The 19110-nt window shown below is 39.2% G+C and overlaps 1 protein-coding gene across 4 annotated transcripts in view; it reads right to left on the bottom strand.

Moving 5' to 3' along the window:
- Positions 1-13570, bottom strand: part of ASCC3 (activating signal cointegrator 1 complex subunit 3) — a 361254-nt gene extending 347684 nt beyond the window's left edge. For all 4 annotated transcript variants that reach the window (XM_032275177.1, XM_032275179.1, XM_032275178.1 and 1 more), the window contains exon 1: positions 13250-13570. The gene's annotated coding sequence lies outside the window, so the exon portion shown is untranslated. The remainder of the gene's footprint in view (positions 1-13249) is intronic.
- Positions 13571-19110: the final 5540 nt, after the last annotated feature.

Here is a 19110-nt window from a genome sequence, read left to right as displayed (position 1 = left end):
TAATCTCCCCAGCAAATGGAAAACAGAACTAGAATAATTATCTGCTAAATGAATAAATGGAAGAAAAATGAAAAAACGGTGAAAATGGCAACAGATTGGACAACAGGCCAGAAAAGAAAACAGCTGATGAGGGGGAAGATCATATAGGGAAAAAGGGAATTCAGATGGCCTGGTCTAATCTCCTTCTTAACAGGGTGATGACTAAGCAACTTCTACGCAAAAAGATTAATATTTACCATTACTATGAAATACTCTTGGAGGACTGTACTAGTTTAAGATTGCTTATTGTAATACAACTACTATCTACAGATTTATAAGGCATAGCTCCCTGAAGAATGTCACATAAGCTATGTCAGTCTTTAAAACATCTGTTAGGAATGATTTTACCCCACGTGGGACATCTGGCAATATCTGAGATATTTTGGGTGTCACAGCCATAAGGGGGGGGGAAGGGGACTACTGGCTTCTAGTGGATAGAGGCCAGTGATGCCACTAAACATACAATGCAGAGGACAGCTCCCCAACAACTAAGAATTACCTAAGCCAAAATGTCCAATGTGGTAAGGAAAGAACTGGGAAAGGGAAGACATACAGTATGTCTCAGACTACTCTCTGCTCCTGCTGTTTCTTTTGATTACTGTATTTTTGAAGTTATCAGAAAGGGTAATACTTGGAAAAATTTCTGACCGATATATTAGAAAAATCAGATACAAAATAACTATCGATAATAACTAACTATAATAACTACAACAGAATTTTTAAAATAATGAATAATAAACTATGAGTAGGCTGATTTGAAAATATAACTTTTAGAAATAAAAATATATACTTATTAAATTTAAAAACAACCAACAGATGGGTTAAGCAACAGCTAAAAATAAAAGTGATGACCTGGAAGAGACCTTAGATGAAATAACACATGCATGCTGTCACAAATGGACTAAGTACAGATAATGCAGGATAAATAAAAGCAAATCCAAATATATCAATAATCATAATAAATACAAATTAAGCTTACCTCTCAAAAGACTGACAGGATGAACTACAAAACAACAAAGAAGTAAACACTAGGGCTACACTGGAAACATGGGACAGCATAGGCTGAAAGTTATGGGATAGGATAAGATCTTCCCGCAAATAACCAAATGTAGCTGGTGGTTATATCAAAAATATCAGATCAGACAAAATTGGCTTCAAAACAAGAGGTATTAGGGAGGGATTAAAAAAGAAAAAAAAAAAAAAAACTCTCTACATAACAAGAGAAGATAAAGCTCACTAAGAAGACATAGAAGTCCTGAATTTCTATGCACTGCAAGGATGGTCGTCAAAATAAAACAAATAAACTTCAAGGAGAAATGACAAGTCTAACATCAAAGTAAAAGTTTAAAGATCTCAATTATTGACAGGTCAAGTCAACTTTCCCTCCAAAATAAAAAAAAATTAATAAACATAAAGAGAACCTGAGGAGTACAATTACTAAGTTTGATTTAATGAATATAGAAACCTGAACTTGATTAAAAAAATGCATATTCTACTAAAGTACACTTGAACAGTTTCAAAAATCATCTATGTATACTGGGCCATAAAGCAAGTCTCAACAAATTACAAAGAATAAGTGTAAGTCAGAAGTTAGTAAACTTTTATACAAAAAGAAAGTAGTAAAAAATTTAGGTTTAGGCCAGGCACAGTGGCTCATGCCTAATCCCCCAAATTTGGGAGGCCGAGGTGGGCGGATCAGCTGAGGTCAGGAGTTTGAGAACAACCTGGCCAACATGGCGAAACCCTATCTCTACTAAAAATACAAAAATTACCCAGGCATGGTGGCAGGCGCCTGTAATCCCAGCTACTCAGGAGACTGATGACACATGAGAATCCCTTGAACCCAGGAGGTGGACACAGCAGTGAGCTGACATTGCGCCACTGTACTCCAGCCAGGATGACAGAGTTTGAATCTCTCAAAAAAAAAAAAAAAAAAAAAAAAAAAAAATAGGTTTGGCAAGCCAGATGCAGTCACTACCATATATTCTTTCCTCTTTATGATACTTTAAAAGCGTAAAACCCATTCTTGGGCTCAGGGTGACCAAATCTGTTTACTGACCCCTGATACAAGTCATATTCTTTGAGCAAAATAGTTAAGATTACAAATCAGAAACAAAAAAATGAGGTATTAAAAACAGACATGATTTCACTGGAAATCAGTAAAGAACTGGTATAAGGACAGCTGGGGAAAAACCAGTTGGACCCTCTACATCACACCGGAAAATTTTAAACAGAGAAGTCAAATGATCCAACTTACAAATAAACTCCTAAATTAGCTGACTTCAGATTACAACTACCTGCTGGGAATGAATTCAGAAGACCATGTATGGAAATAAGATGATTCAGTGAATCACATCTGGATTTTTCTAACACTAGATAACATACATACTTCCTGGAGCATTTGGAAGAAAATAATGAAAGCAAGAATCAGTGGAGAGTATAGAGCAGAGATTCTCAAACTTTATTCTATATTGAAACTACCTGGAGGGCTTCTTGAAAAACAAACTGGCCGAGCCCTACCACCTTATCCCCTTCACACCAATATTCCATTCAGTAGAACAGATGGCACTGAGATGGGATTTGAGAATTTATATTTAAAGCAAGTTTGCTGATGATACAGCAGGTCAAGGATTATAGTTGAGAACCATTATCTCAAAGGTGATGTCTTTTATTCGTTTCTTTTTTGAGGCAGAGTTGCCCAGGCTGGGATGGAGGGGCATAATCTCGGATCACTGAAACCTCTGCCTACTGGGTTCAAGTGATTCTCCTGCCTCAGCCTCCTGAGTAGCTGGGATTACAGGTGTGTGTCACCACACCCGGCTAATTTTTGTATTTTTAATAGAGACGGGGTTTTGTCATGTTGGTCAGGTGGTCTCAAACTCCTGACCTCATGATCTGCCTGCCTCAGCCTCCCAAAGTGCTGGCAAGAGCCACTGGGCCCGGCCGATATCTTTTATTCTTAAATCATCACTTAATTTTGTCTCAAGTCAATAATGGCCAAGGAATAAATTCATCTATTAAGAAACCCATGGACTGCGTGCTTGGCACAGTGGTTCACATCTGTAATCCCAGCACTTTGGGAGGCCAAGCCAGGTAGATCGCTTGAGGCCAGGAGTTTGAGACCAGCCTGGGCAACATAGTGAGACTCCCAACTATACAAAAAATTTTTTTAAAGCCAGGCAAGTGACACGTGCCTGTAGTCCCAGGTCTTCAGGAGGCTGAGGTGGGAGAAGTGCTTGAGCCCAGAAGGGCAAGGCTACAGTGAGCCATGATCGTGCCACTGCAGTCAGCCTGGGTGACAGAAATCCATAGCATGAATTCAGTTCATAGCCTGGCTCCTACCAGTCTTTCTCAACTGGGGTCTGTAAGAGAATACAAGTCTCTTACTGAAAGTGACTTGATATTTTCTCAATTTTTCCAAGAATTGTACATAGTATATATGTACATTGTACATATCATCTACAGAGATGAAATAAGGCATACAATGGCCTAAGGCATTGGGGTTTTAATTTTCTACCCACACTGAGAGACTGCAAAAACGTATTCATGAAGACTAAATTTAGTCAAAAGTCTTTAAAGAAAGGCCCTGATAGTAAACTAAACATATTCTGCCTCAGAACCTATGTTTTATGACACAAATTAATGCTTTCAAAATATAGCTTCAGAACAAGAAACATATGATATATGAATACTGTGCCTCAGGCATGGTCTTACCAATTAATGGGGTAGTTGGGGCCACTACTTTCCCCATTTTTATATACATCACAGTAATATCCTAAATCCTCTGTGCTTTTCTTTTTTAAACGTAGGAAGCAAGACTTCATTTTTATCCTAACTCACAAACCTAGCAAATCCTAACAAGATAAGATAATACACTCAACTTCTAAGAAGATATTTAATATTAGTATTTGGTTATGACATCACATTGTTATAAACTATAGTAACTGAAAACTTTAAAGCTCCCTGAGATCTGAGTAGAAAAAGAAAAGGATCATGGCAGACAGGAAGCAGGACTAGATTGCAGCTCCCACTCTGACACAGCAGCGTGTGGAGCCTCGCATCATGAACTTTTGCTCCAGAATGACTGAAGGAATAAATCAGGAACCCACAGACCTTCTGAAGGAAGCAGATTGTTCCTGCAGGATCCAGGAGACATCCCAAATACTGTGCTGGTATCCATGGCTGAGAGACCCACAGATGGTTCAGTTCACATCATAGGACTCTGTACAGACAACCCCCAGTACCAGCCCAGAGCCTGGCAGACCTGCTGAGTGGCTAGACACAGAAGAGAAATAACAATCACTATAGCTTGGCTTTCAGGAAGTCACATCCATAGGAAAATGGGGAGAATACTACATCAAGGGAACACCCCATGGGACAAAAATAATCTGAACAACAGCCTTGAGCCCTAGACCTTCCCTCTGACAGACCCTACCCATATGAGAAGGAACCAGAAAACCAACACTGGTAATATGACAAAGCATGGTTCTTTAATACCTGCGCCTACCAAAAATACACACTAGCTCACCAACAATGGATCCAAACCAAGAAGAAATCCCTGATTTACCTGAATTCAGAATTCAGAAGGTCAGTTACTAAGCTAATCAAGGAGGCACCAGAGAAAGGCAAAGCCCAATTTAGGGACAGAAAAAAAAAAAAAAAAAAAAAAAAAAAAAAGAAGCAAACAAAAAATGAGGGGAGAAATCATCAGTGAAATAGCATAAATTAGAAACAATTAAAACTTCAGGAAACATGGACACACTTATAGAAATGTAAAATGCTCTGGAAAGTCTGGGCAATAGAATTGAACAAGCAGAAGAAAGAACTTCGGAGCTTGAAGACAAGGTTTTCAAATTAAACCAATCTAACAAAGGCAAAGAAAAAGCAATAAGAAAATATGAACAGGCCGGGCGAGGTGGCTCACGCCTATAATCCCAGCACTTTGGGAGACCAAGGCAGGTGGATCACGAGGTCAAGAGACTGAGATAATCCTGGCCAACATGGTGAAACTCCATCTCTACTAAAAAAATTAGCTGGGCGTGGTGGCGTGTGCCTGTAGTCCCAGCTACTCAGGAGGCTGAGACAGGAGAATTGCTTGAACCCAGGAGATGGAGATTGCAGTGAGCCGAGATTACGCCACTGCTCTCCAGCCTGGTGCCTGGCGACAAAGCAAGACTCTGCCTTAAAAAAAAAAAAAAAGAAAAGAAAAGAAAGAAAAAGAAAATACGTACAAAGTGCCCAAGAAGTCTGGGATTAGGTTAAATTACCAAAACTAAGAATATTCAGCATTCCTAAAGAAATCTAAAAGTTTGGAAAACATATTTGAGGGAATAATCAAGGAAAACTTCCCCACCCTTGCTAGAGACCTAGACATCCAAATACAAGACACTCAAAGAACATCTGGGAAATTCCTCGAAAAAACATCATCTCCTAGGCACACTGTCATCAGGTTATCTAAAGTTACGATGAAGAAAAGAATCTTAAGAGATATGAGGTGAAAGCACTAGGTAACCTATAAAGGAAAACCTATCAGATTAACAACAGATTTCTCAGCAGAAACCCTACAAGCTAGAAGGGATTGGAGCCCTATCTTCAGCCTACTTAAACAAAACGATTACCAGCCAAGAATTCTGTATCCAGAAAAACTAAGTTTCATAAATGAAGGAAAGGTACAGTCTTTTTCAGACAAGTGCTGAGAATTCGCCACTACCAGGCCAGCACTACAAAAACTGCTAAAAGGAGTCCCAAATCTTGAAACAAATCCTGGAAACACATCAAATAAAGCTGAGACCTTATCAAAATAATCAGCATGAATTATGCTTGCCAAGAGAATGAAGCAAAGCACATTACCAGATTTGCTATTTTTATTTGATGTGTTTTCTTCGCCAGGTTAAATGATCAACACTAAAAATAGATCAGCTAATTAGCTCATCGTTACTTATAAATCATTTATACGCAAATATTTGAGTATCTGTGTACAACACTGGATGTGAATAAGGTTTACAGTTCTTCAAGCTCACTGTATTTTGAACCAGGAAAAACATTCCCTTTAAGTTGTATTTGAAATGCATAAAGGTCAAATTGAGACAGCAAATATTTATAGATCACCCATCATATATTAGATACTTTATGAGACTCTAGAGAGTAAAAAAAGAAAAACACTTTAATATGACTGTACTTGCCTTCCATGATGAGTTTACAGTATGGTTGGCAAGAAAGAAAAATAGTTGTAATAATTATGCAGCTCTAACTGCAGGAAGACAGGGAAGGGGCATCTAAAGGGATGGGAGGGCACTAAGATATAAAGGAAGGAAGCTGAGCTTGAGCTGAGAATTAAAACGACCTAGATAAGGTTATCACAAGGGGTAAACTATGAGGGGGCAAGCTAAAATAACAGACTTAATTACTTTTAAAACCCCTACAGAATGTGCATTTGGAAACTGATGAAATTAGACCTAAGCAGAAACCAAACAACATGTCTCAAGTTAAGCACTTTTCATTCTGATAATCAGAATCACCAAAAAAAAAAAAAAAAAAAAAAATTAACATGTTATAGAAAAATTACTCAGATTTACATGTGGTAAACTGTCAAGGTGGGATCCAACAGGACACAGGCAAACCAGTTGGAAAGTTATTTCCATAAATCAAGTGAAAGATAAAGAGGGCAGACTTAAGCTAGGGAAAAGTAGAAAAGGATGGATTTAGGAGATTAGTATACTTGGAAGACAGAATCAATGTGGAATAAGATGTAAAGAAGAAGGAGAAAGGAACAGGACACTCAAATTTCTGGCTTAGGAAATGCTGAGGAGTCTGTAGGTACAGAGGACATACAGGAAAAGGAAAGATAATTCTGTTTTGGAAAATTCGATTATGGGCCATCAAGTGTAATATATGGTTTTGGATTTCCTATCTGAGGTCTGGGCTGGAAATCCAAAATTTAATGTTATTACTTCATCATAGTTAAAATCATGGATGAACATAATATTCCTTTAAGTCAAATATACATAAGCCCACGGACACTCTTCCTAAGAAAACAGACATACACACATATAAACAACATTTTGTACTCCATTTCAAAAGCTGCATGAATACCCATGCATGCACTCCACCCCTAAAGCCCTCTTGGGAGTAAACCGTAGAGGGTTAAGAACTGAGTCCTAAGAAAGTGATCAGCAAATTAGGCGTTATATGGAAAGAGTAATATGACAAGAGAAAAGAAAGTTTCAAATGATATGATAAAGTCCACTGTACTTAGCCACTCTGAGGTCCTACATGACTAGCACATGTAGCTTCCAAAAATGGTAGAAGGCAAATCTCAGTGAGTTGAAGGATAAAAGCAAAGGAAGAAAATAGAGAAAAAAAAAATAACTACAAATGGGGACAAGAACCTGACTGAGAAAGAAAAGGAGAAAAAGTAGGAAGTAGTGAAATAATGGGGTTTAAGAGTTTCTGAAAATACAGGATAGAGCTGATAATAATTCTATTATAATCGGGAGAGTGAAGAGAGAAGGAAAAGAGCATTCTGGAGAAAGACTATGACTGATCGAGTAGCATCTCTGAGAATGCAGGAGAGAATGGCAACAAAAGCATAGGTCTAGAGAGACTTGGATAGATGAAGGAGTATGGAAGGAAGGATGACTGAAAGTGCATATGGTTATAACATGGTTAAACAGAAGGTGAATGAGGAGAGGAAAACATGGTAAAAGGCTGTTTCACCAAAATGACTTCTATTTTCTTTGAGATATGCTGAGACTGTTCTAACAGGTGATGAGATGGGATTTTTTTCTAATACAGAGGCAAAAGTCTGACCTTGCCACCCACAATAATAGAAGAAATTAATTAACAAACCATTAAAGGATTTTTCAGGTAGCAATGAATGCTCAGCTCATACTGCAAACAATTTAAGGCAGCAATAATGTAGCATAGGAACAAAGGTTGGTGTGAACCAGGGTTAAGGTTTTTGTAACACAGGGGCAGTGGGATAATGAAGCCTAAATGATGAGAGTAATTTACAAGCTTGAGGCCTAGAAGAAAGGAAAAGATGTTCAATGACTGAGCAAAGTGGCTCACGGCTGTAATCCCAGCACTTTGGGAGGCCTAGATGGGAGGATCACCTGAGGTCGGGAATTCAAGACCAGCCTGACCAACCCTCCAGCATGGGCAACAAGAGCGAAAGTCTGTCTCAAAAAAAAAAAAAAAAAAAAAAAAAACAACTTCAACTAGGTCTTAAAGATGAGTCATAACATTCATAGTTAAAATTTCTGGTTTATGAGATCACAGTGAATAAGAATTAAGAAAAATTGGCCTACATACCAATTTTTACCTCACTAATTTTTATTCCACATTTAGTATGATCCACTAAATGACAAATATATAAAGGAAAAATTTGGTTAATAATAAATATTTAATGCCCCAGAATAAATATAATTCCTAAAGGATTAAAACCCTAAAGGCCTATTTCTGTTCGTCAGAAGTTCTGGCTGTGGCTATCTGAACAAATCATTAAACTGTTAATTAAACATATGTACAGATAAAAAGAAAGTCTTGAAAATGTAACTGCCCTTTTTTACATTCCAAATAAAGAGAAAGCTAATCTAATGGTATCATATTTCCTTTTGTGAGATGATATTAACCAATAATCAGTGAGCTAGAGTTCCAGTACACACTATTCTGAAGTACTACATATAAAAATTGTAATGTTTATTCTTCATAAACCAAACCTGTGTCTCTAAAGAGGGTCTGACTGCTTGATAGCAACTTTAGGAAAATATAGTTACTAGCATTTTTTCATTATTAAAAAATGAGAAAATCTCCAAAACAGCCAAACTATATTTCCTAATAAGTTTAAAGTCAGCAATTAGTTGCTGGCAATTATGGATACTAGAGAATTATTGAAGGGATAAAAATAGTCAAAATGATATAGTACAGATTAAGGAATAAAAACACTGACATGAAGGAGTAGGTTATAAATGCAGTAAAATTAGAATTTAAGATTTCAATACTTAAAATAGAACTTTGTACCCACAAACGCACCTTAAAAAATGAACAACGAATAAGGTTTAAACAGTGAATAAGAATATTTATATTTTACAGTGCCTTTTTAAAAAATTGAGTTGTGATACTGTTAACATTAGCAAGATCAGAACTCAGAAAACAGCCAACATCAACACATTTTTATATATATATATATATACACACACACACACACACACACATATATATATACATAGCTATATCTATTTATCTATCTATCTATATATATACACACACACACATATACATATATACACACACACATATAAACCTCCATTATGCCATTTCAAAAGGAGGTGATTTTTCATGGTAAATCCTAAGGAGAATTTTAACCTTTTATTTCTTACTCGTATTAAACCTTATTGCCATCAATTGGTTCATACAGCAGAGTCTACGTACATTTAACTTTCTTGAATCTACCAAACACTGTGGCCAAAAAAACGAAGGCAGAGACAGACAAAAACAATAATACTGGAGATTCTGCTTACCATTTCAGGTATTGAATACTTGCTCCAGAGTGAATGGAGGATGGGCAACAAGAATCTTGCTCTTTTAGTTTGTTTTAATCACCACATGCGTCTCAAAATGTGAGCATCTTGCTACACTGTATGACTCTAGTTTTTAATACTTTTTTTCTTTTTAAAGAAACACACAAAGTGGTGACTAAACACAAACCAATTTTTTCGCTGGGAGTTCATCTAAAGAAACTGTGATACATTCCAAGTCAGGATGAAAACATGGCTGTATGGGGCATGTTGAGAGACAGTAAGTTATGCCAACCTGATGTCCCCTAAGGGATTCTGGAAGGTAATCTTAGCTATTCAGTTTCTACCTAACAAGTTCATCTTAGATGCTAACTCATTCTTAAGCAAGAAGCAACTGCCCTTGAATCGTTCCCAATCAAATTAGGAAACACATATGAAGCATGCAGAATAGAGAAAGCATGACAAAAATAATAAAATACATAAACACATCGACACATATTTTATTATTTACTTTTCACACAATACAAAATATATAATGGCTAAAAACAATAAAATTTGTATGGGGCTCTAATTCTCTAACTTATTGCTCTAACTAGGTTTCCCATCCAAAAATGGGAGGAAAAAAAACTGGACAGGCTTATAACTATAAAGCAGGTTAGTCTTTATATTCAGAATATTCTCCCCACTAAAGTTGTGTTACCTTTACTTTTGGCACAGTTAGTAAAGCGTTTCCTTTAAATGTTCTTGGGAAAACAAGTAACTAAAAAAATATTTCAGGACCAGTTAAGGACAAGCATAGTCAAAAAGAAAATTCCAGAACATCCCATAAAGATGAAACAAGCACACCCATTACTCTCTATAAAATATGGAACAGATCCAATGCATGTTAGGCCGTGTATAACTCTTCCCACAATAGTCCAGTGGAAAAGGGTCTAGCACAGATTACATCTGAACGTCAAAATTAATATTCCACTCTAATCCATGAGCTTCTGGAAGGCAGACTCAAGGAATTTACACCTGCCTTCTTGAGAGAGTGGAAAAACTCAAACCATTTTTCCTCTGCCCTCACACCACAACCATTAACACAGAAGACATCTGTGACAAAATGTGTATGAGTTTCTTTCCACACACCAAGCAAGCAATCACTTCTGCTGCAGACATCAGATGGGTGTTCTCCAATTCAGTTCTAACACTATCTATCTAGAGATGCTGTCATATCCCACAGATTGAAGGCCCAGTTCCACAAGGCTGCCCATCATTTCTGATGCAAATTACAAGCTCCAGGCTTTTTGTATCTATACTTCTGATTGACCAGCTACAAATTGGCCATTACATGATCCCCTCCTTGGGTTCGGTTAATTTGCTGGAGAGGTTCACAGAATTCCAGGAAATACGTTTACCAGTTTATTATAAAGAATATTAGAAGTTTACCAGTTTATTATAAAGAATACGAGAAAGGATACAGATGAAGAGATACATAGGATAGGGTAAATTATAAGGGAAGGGAATTTCCATGCAGAACTTCCATGTACTTCCTGGGCACACCACCTCAAGGAATCTCCACACGTTCAGCTTCTGGAAGCTCTCTGAACCTGTCATTTTGGGTTTTTATGGAGGCTTCATTCATTGATGAAACCTTTGACCACTGATGATCAATTTAATTTACTTCAGCCCCTCTCTCACCTCCCTAAGAAGTTAGGGGGTGGGGATGAAAGTCCCAACCTTCTAATAATTTCTTGATCTTTCTAGTAACCAGCCCCCATCCTGAAGCTACTAGGAGCAGTCAGCCAGCAAAGACAAAATTCTCAGTCAATTCGTTAGCATACAAAAAGACAAAATGGGGCCTGTAATCCCAGCATTTTGGGAGGCCAAGGCAGGGGGACTGTTTGAGCCCAGGCGTACCTGAGACACATAGATCAATCAGATCAATGTGAAGACTGGAAAGATAAAGCTTTTTTGGGTGGGGTTGCAGGGCGAGAAACTGATTTCCACTTGTGAACCTTATATTTAAACCAAGTTTACAAAAGAAAAACTTGCTCTTCTGAACTGGAAAACCACTGATACATATACACTCTTTTTGATCAAAGGCACTATCAAATCACTCTGTTGAAGCAAGATCATCTGCTCCTCTTTCAATGCCAGTTATATACATACACTGACAATAACTTTTAAAAAGCTTTGGTTTGGTCAACTACAGATCCATGACATGAGAAAGAACCCATCAAGATTCTCTTTTAAAAGGAGGCTGCTGGATTATAGAAAAGTTCATGAGCTCAGAGATTGTCTCTTTCTTTCCTAGTCCTACCCCAGCGTTTGACACATAGGAAGACTTGAATAAATGACAAAAAAACTGCTCAGCAGGGATCAAGAAAGCTGAACCATGAAAAATTAATTCACTCATACAAATAAGGTTATTTAGCCTATGCTTAACAGCATCTTTAAAGATCATTCTTCTCATGCAAGACTATTATAACCATCATTAAAAATAATACACAACATAAACTGGAGCACAATCCAGAGTAAAACCAAAAGCTGAATTCTCAACTTTTGAGAACTGTGAAAATCAGAAAAAGGATTTCAATCTATGAAACATAAAATCTGGCGATAAAGAAAATAGCTATCAGCCGGGCGCGGTGGCTCACGCCTGTAATCCCAGCACTTTGGGAGACCAAGGCGGGCGGATCATGAGGTCAGGAGATCGAGACCATCCTGGCCATGGTGAAACCCCTTCTCTACTAAAATACAAAAAAATTAGCCGGGCGTGGTGGCACGCGCCTGTAGTCCCAGCTACTCAGGAGGCTGAGGCAGGGGAATCGCTTAAATCTGGGAGACGGAGGTTGCAGTGAGCCAAGATAGGACTAAATGCCAACAATGCCACTGCACTCCAACCTGGCAAAAGAGCAAGACTCCGTCTCAAAAAAAAAAAAAAACAAAAAACAAAAAACAAAACAAAACAAAAAACGCTATCAATCTAACCTAACTTAAGGAAAGAAAGAAAATGTAATTATGAGTTTGAATGCACATGTGGTAACACATCAAACTTTTAGCAGCCCGTAGAATTATGCTTCTTTTAAACCAAAGAATAGCAAATACCATTAATGGCACACTGCATTCCATATATGTGTTATGATAAAACCTATTTGAAACAACTGCCCAGTAGGCACAAAACCTCCCTAGCACCCACATACACATTTATTTATTTCAAAATGACATTCTAGGTTCCTCGATTGCTAAATTCACCTACAATCCAACACGGTCAGCTACCTACTTACTTTTCAGTGTGTGTAGGGGGTGGGAGGAAATACGAGGAAGATTTCTCTCCCAAAATCTATTTGAAGAAAACGAAGTTACCAAGGCTTTGTAACAGAAAAAAAGAAAGAAAACAAATTACCCATGCATGGGACAGAAAAACCACCCCATCTGGCGACGTTGTGGCTTAACACCTGGATAACATGTGGCTTAGGTTAAGTTTTCTATCTCCAACCCCACCTACAAACTCTAGGAATGGGCTGTATTGGTGCGAGATCCCGGAATGGATCTCAGGCCCAGGAAGAGGATGACAGGTCGGGACTTGCCCCGGAGGCAAGAAGATAATCGCTCTGCCGGTCGCACTGCCCGCCCCGCCGTCCTCGCCTCCTGCCAGCTCCCTGGTGGCGGCGACCCTTCTCCTCCTCCCACCTCCACCTCCTCACCTCTCAGGCCGGCTCACGCGCTTCCCATCACTCTGTCAGCTCCTGCCACCGCGCCTCCTTCCGTTTCGGTTTTACTTTAACTTCCCACACTGGGTGAGGAGCGGAGGGCAGGGCCAAAGATGCCAGTGGGCAGCAGTGCCGGGGCGCCCAGTCCGCTCTCCACGCCGGGCTTGCCGGGGTCGCGCTCAGTCACAAGGAACCGCGTGCAAGGACAATCAGCCAGACAGCCAGACAGCCAGACAGCCAGACACACAGACCCACAGACCCGGGAGGAGGGACGCGGTGGAGCCGGCGCCCGCCTACACGTCACCGCCCGCTGCAGCGCCAACGTCGGCACGTCGGCTCGTAGGCTCCCGGCCCCCCGCCCCTCCCGCGTGCGCGCTCCGCCCCGCCTCCTCCCTCCCGCCCCCAGTCCCGCGCCTCCCGTCCGGCGTCTCCCGCCTCTAGCGGGCTGAGCTTCTAGGAGCAGAGGCCGAAAGTACCGGGGACGCCGGAGATGCGCCCTCCGGCGGGAGCGGACACGCATGCGTGCGTGCCGGGCCACTCCGAGTTCCCCCGGCTGCCCGCGCCGGGCCAGGCCTACCATGTCCTGCTCTCTACCTGTGAGTTCTTCCCCTGCATTTACTTCAGTCTGCCGCGACTTCTCCCCGCCCTTCTCCGTAAGGTAAATACGTGAAGGAAATACTTCCTATTAAAGGTAAAAGAAGATGAATTTGAGCGAATAAACGGGTAGTTGCTATCGTCTTCAGCCAAAGCCCTCTGGCTGCTGAACAGTATATATAGTTCTCTGGTGTCAAGGCCTGTTTTCCATAAGCTTTCTGATTATGGATTTCTGCAAGTCGGTCCTTAGGTCAGAAGACCTGCAAAAACAATGCCGGATGATTCCCTAACTCGATTGAAAACGTAGGAAGAGATGAAGAAAAACTAACCTGAAGAACTGTGTGGTTTATCTGCAAAGAGTTCTGGACTAAAAGCCAACGATGCAGTTAGTATGAGTTAATGTGTTTGTTGTGACTCTCCTCTGCCATTCCTGCTTCCTCCTAAGGTAATGTGTTCCGATGCCTGGTAGCACTATTTTATAGAGGCAGCCAATAGTGAAATAGTGATCCAATTATTATCTTTACTGGTCAGACCGTCTCTGAAGTGCTGTGTTCAGCATTTAAGGAAGACCTCAATCAAGTTGAAATTAGTTTAGAGAAGTGCAAAATGATGAAGAGAACTCAAAAACAGGGCAAGTGAAGAAGTATTGATTAAACCTTCCAGGACTAACCAGAAGAGAGAAATCTACTGGACTATCTCCAAATATGAAGTGACCTATCATGTGAAGTGGATTTATGTGATGCAAACTTCAGGGAACAGACTTAAGATCCTGAAAGGAAGATGTCCTTGTAGCAATACCTAAAGAATTGCCTACTTTAGCATTGTGAATACCTCAACCACAGGATTTTGCTTCAGGAGATTCTGAATGCTCACTTAATAGGGACTTGGTACCACACATCAACAGAAGAATTAGTTGATGGTTTTGTTAAAGGTATTTCCAGTCTTGAGATTACCTGTGTCTTTCGTCCTGGACTTCATAGAATTTAGTTGAAACAAGACAAATTCATCACAAAAATAAATAATGCAAGGAGGCCACGTGATAATGAAAGTGCTAATAAGTGCTAGGAATTCACATGACAGATTATTCCCATCACAGTTCCAGAGGCTTAAGGGAGAAGAAAGGAATTGAAAATATACTGGCTAGAACTGCCCTATCTATTAGGGTAGCCACCAGTTAAATATGCCTATTGACATTTGAAATGTGGCTTGTCCAAACAGACATGCAATGAGTTCAAAATGTACATCAGATTTCAAAGACTTAGAAAACAAATGTAAAATATTGTAATTCTTATGTTGATTGCATGTTGAAATAATATACAATAGATCAAATAAAATATGTTAAAATCAATTTTAACTGTTTTTTATGTGACTTCTAGAAAATTTTAAATTACATAGGTGGCTTGCATCATGTTTCTATGATCACCATATTTCTATTAATAGACCTGGTTAGCCCTCTGTAGCCATGGGTTCTGTATCTGTAGATTCAACCGACTTTAAAAGAAAAACAATGGAAAGGAAAAAAAGAATGGTTATGTCTGCACTGACCATGAACAGACTTTTTTTCTTGTCACTATACCCTAAACAATATGGGTATAACAACTCTTTACATAGCACTTCCTATTGTATTAGGTATTATTAGTAACTTAGAGTTGGTTTAAAGTATGTGGGACAATGTGCATAGGTTATATGCAAATACTGTACCATTTTGTATAAGGGACTTGAGCATCCTGGGGTTTTGGTATGTGGGGATGTCATGGAACTAATCCCCTGTGCATACTGAGGAATGGCCTTATTTCATTGAACTCTAAGAACTATCTTTGTGCTCTTTCTAGTCCCCGGGTTTTCCTCAATTTTTTTTTCCAAGAGATTGGGGTCTTGCTGTATCATGCAAGTGCACTGGCCATTCACAAGCATGACCATTGTGCAGAATAACGCTGAACTCCTATGCTCAATGATTCTTCTGCTTCACCCTCCCAAGTCTAGGACTACAGGTACATGCCATCAAGCCCAGCTTCCCCAAATGTTAGTGGAAAGACAGCCTAATGAAAATGGCCCCTGATGACACAGAGGAAGACTGTCCAGAAAGTATGCCATGAGGAAAGCCACGAAACAAAACTATAGCTGCATTTGCGATAATAAGTAACCTATTTATCTGTAATGGAACATTCTTAATAGAAGGTAGTGACAAAGTTAAAATGTAAACAAACTAGTCTATAAGGAGACTCAATTTTGAATTTAAAGAATTGAGTATAATAGGCAGTCAGTGTCTGGCAATCACAAAATGGGAATGGGAGATTATTTTGGCAATATTGAGTAGGGTGGTTTGGAATTAGTGCATGGCTGGGAAACTAATTAAAACTAATTGCAGTGGGCTAGGCACAGTGGCTCACACCTGTAATCCCAGTGCTTTGGGAAGCTGAGGCAGGAGGATCACTTAAGGCCAGAAGTTCAAAACCAGCCTGGGCAACATAGGAAGACCCCTATCTCTACCAAAAAAAAAAAAAAAAAAAAAGTAGCCAGGCTTGATGGTACATACCCGTAGTCCTAGTTACTAAGGAGGCTGAGTTGGGAGGCTCTTTTGAGGCCAGGAGTTTGAGGCTACAGTGACCTATGATCATGCCATATAACTCCAGCCTATGCAACAGAGCAAGAACCCATCTCTAACTGAAAAACAGAACAAAACACCACACTGCATTTAAAAATGTATTATACAGGCTAGGAGTGGTGGCTCATGCCTGTAATCCCAGCACTTTGGGAAGCCAAGGCAGGTGGATCACGTCAGGTCAGGAGTTCGAGACCAGCCTGGCCAACATGGCCGTCTCTACTAAAAATATAAAATAGCCAGGTGTGATGGTGCATGCCTGTAATCTAAGCTACTCGGGAGGCTGAGGCAGGAGAATTACTTGAACCCAGGAGGTGGAGGTGGCAGTGAGCCGAGATCACGCCATTGCACTCCAGCCTGCAACAGAGTGAGACTTCATCGCAAAATAAAAAATATGTATTATACAACTGGGTGTGGTTTCTCACAGCTGTAATCCCAGCACTTTGGGAGGCTGAAGTGGGTGAATTGCTTGAGCCCAGGAGTTTGTGACCAGCCTGTGCAACATGATGAAACCCTGTCTCTACAAAAAAAAAAAAAAAAAAAAAAAAAAAAAAAAAAAAAAAAAAAATATGAAAATTACCTGGGTGTGGTGGCATGCACCTGTAGTCCCAGCTGCTCAGGTGGCTAAGGCAGGAGGACCACTTGAGTTAGGAGGTCAAGGCTATAGTGAACCATGATCATACCACTGCACTCTAGCCTGGGTAAGAGAGTGAAACCCAAAAAAAGGTTTAATATTGGACTTAAATTGTAATACATCTCAATAGTGGAATACTTTAGAGGCATTAAAAAAGTATGATGATAATCTGTATTGCTTGATATGGGAATATATCCAAGATGTACAGTTGAATGAAATAGCTTGCAAGACAATATAAACATAATTTGAACCTATATATTTAAAATCATATGTTTGTGTCTTGTGTGTATGTAACATTTCATTCTGCAAAGAGTGCCTATAATTATCTCAAAATTGTACCCAGAAAATTTCGAGGTGGAAGTGTTTCCAGCCTATTTTTCTACAGCTCAACAGAATCATTCATGCTTTTGACCTTTTTTCATTTTTATGTTTCATTATCCTGTAGTATGTTAGCATTTCATTCTCAGACTTGTCACTTCATGGGTGGTCAGGATAGGCTACCAAGTTTCAGAACGATTTCCAGCCCATCAGTCTCTGGGTATCTCCTTCAGTATGCGTGTCCACTAGGTCTGCCTAGCTCACCAGTGTGCCATAGCCTCAGCTTCTAGGCCTTTCTTGTTTTACCTATAGTCAGCCAGTTCTTCCCTGTCCTTTTTCACCCCTGCCTCATCTTGCAACACCAAGTCTTAAAATTCCATCTTTACTGCATTCCAGTGCAGTTCCTTTTCTGAAGTTATGCTTAACCTTTGGGGAATGCTGATTAATAAAAGACTCAATTCTAAAATGTTTTCCCACTCTTTTAAATAAATTATATTAGAAAAGAAAAAAATTAGATTACTGCCATGGAAGACACTGCTGTTTGCCTCCTCAGTCACCATTTCTCTCCTCTTCCTTAACCAATAAGATGATTTTATAAAAGCTCCAAACAACTCAAGAAATGTGAGCTTTTCCCAAAGTAATTTCATTTCCCTTTGAATAAGAAGGTTGTGCAGGTGGTCATGTGACCAAGGGACAATCAGCTTTGGAGAATCCTGCAATATGTTTTAGCCAGGTTTCAAAATATATGATTACAATATATAAAAGATTTTTCTTGAATTACCGTTCAAGATGGTGAACTTGGCATATAATTTGTCTACTATCCTTTCCTATGCACTATAGAAACAAAAATGTAGCAGCAGAAAAAATGAAGAATAAGTAAAGGAGTAAAGATGATGTGTGCCTGTATGCATGTACTTAAGTGAGTAGAAGAGAGGAGATGATGTCAAGAAAAACAAATAAAATTTCAAAAATTTCTTGGGAAACAAAGCAAATAGTAATGATTTGACTGAAACCACAGCCTAAAAAATATAGTAGAGAAGCTACACAGGATAGGGCAGAAGTGAGAATAAGGGCTGAAAATGGGGATCACATTCTAAATATGGTACAATTGAATCTATCACCACACATTGCTCTTTCTCATCCATATAAACCAAGAGCAATCAAAAGAGATTAATATCTGCCACCAGACAAAAACGGGAACCAAAAATGTCCCCCAAATTTTCTCAAAATTAACTGAATAAATAGTACAGAAAAGTGAAAACTTTTAGGTTGATGACACAGGAGAAAACCATTCTCATTCTGGTATTCAGGGCCAGCATCCTCAGAACCAGCTAATTGCCTACTCATCTAAAGTGAAACCTCATATTTGGCATTCCTGGCCCTGCTCTACCTAACTCAGCCACATATTCATAATTCCTACCCAGGAGAGAGAACTGGCAGACCTCTTACCTACAAAAAGAGAAGGAAAACTGCATCAGCTGCTTATATATATATGTGCGTGTGTGTGTGTGTGTGTGTGTGTGTGTGTGTGTGTGTATATATTTGAACATACAATGCAGAATTAACAGGCAAATAAGGAAAATCCATATCATGAAAGAAAAATACAAAGAAAAACATAGAAAAACTAACTCTAAAGCAGTCAAGGAAGCAGAAATAAAAGAAGAGTTTTAAGAAGCACCCCAATTAATATGGAATTGAGAACATATT

The sequence above is a fragment of the Sapajus apella genome, unplaced genomic scaffold (genome assembly GCF_009761245.1).
Source record: "Sapajus apella isolate SASKATOON/1434 unplaced genomic scaffold, GSC_monkey_1.0 scaffold6, whole genome shotgun sequence".
NCBI lineage: Eukaryota > Metazoa > Chordata > Mammalia > Primates > Cebidae > Sapajus > Sapajus apella.
The sequence above is the reverse complement of the archived record's forward strand: the minus strand, read 5'-3'. Positions and strand labels throughout refer to the sequence as shown.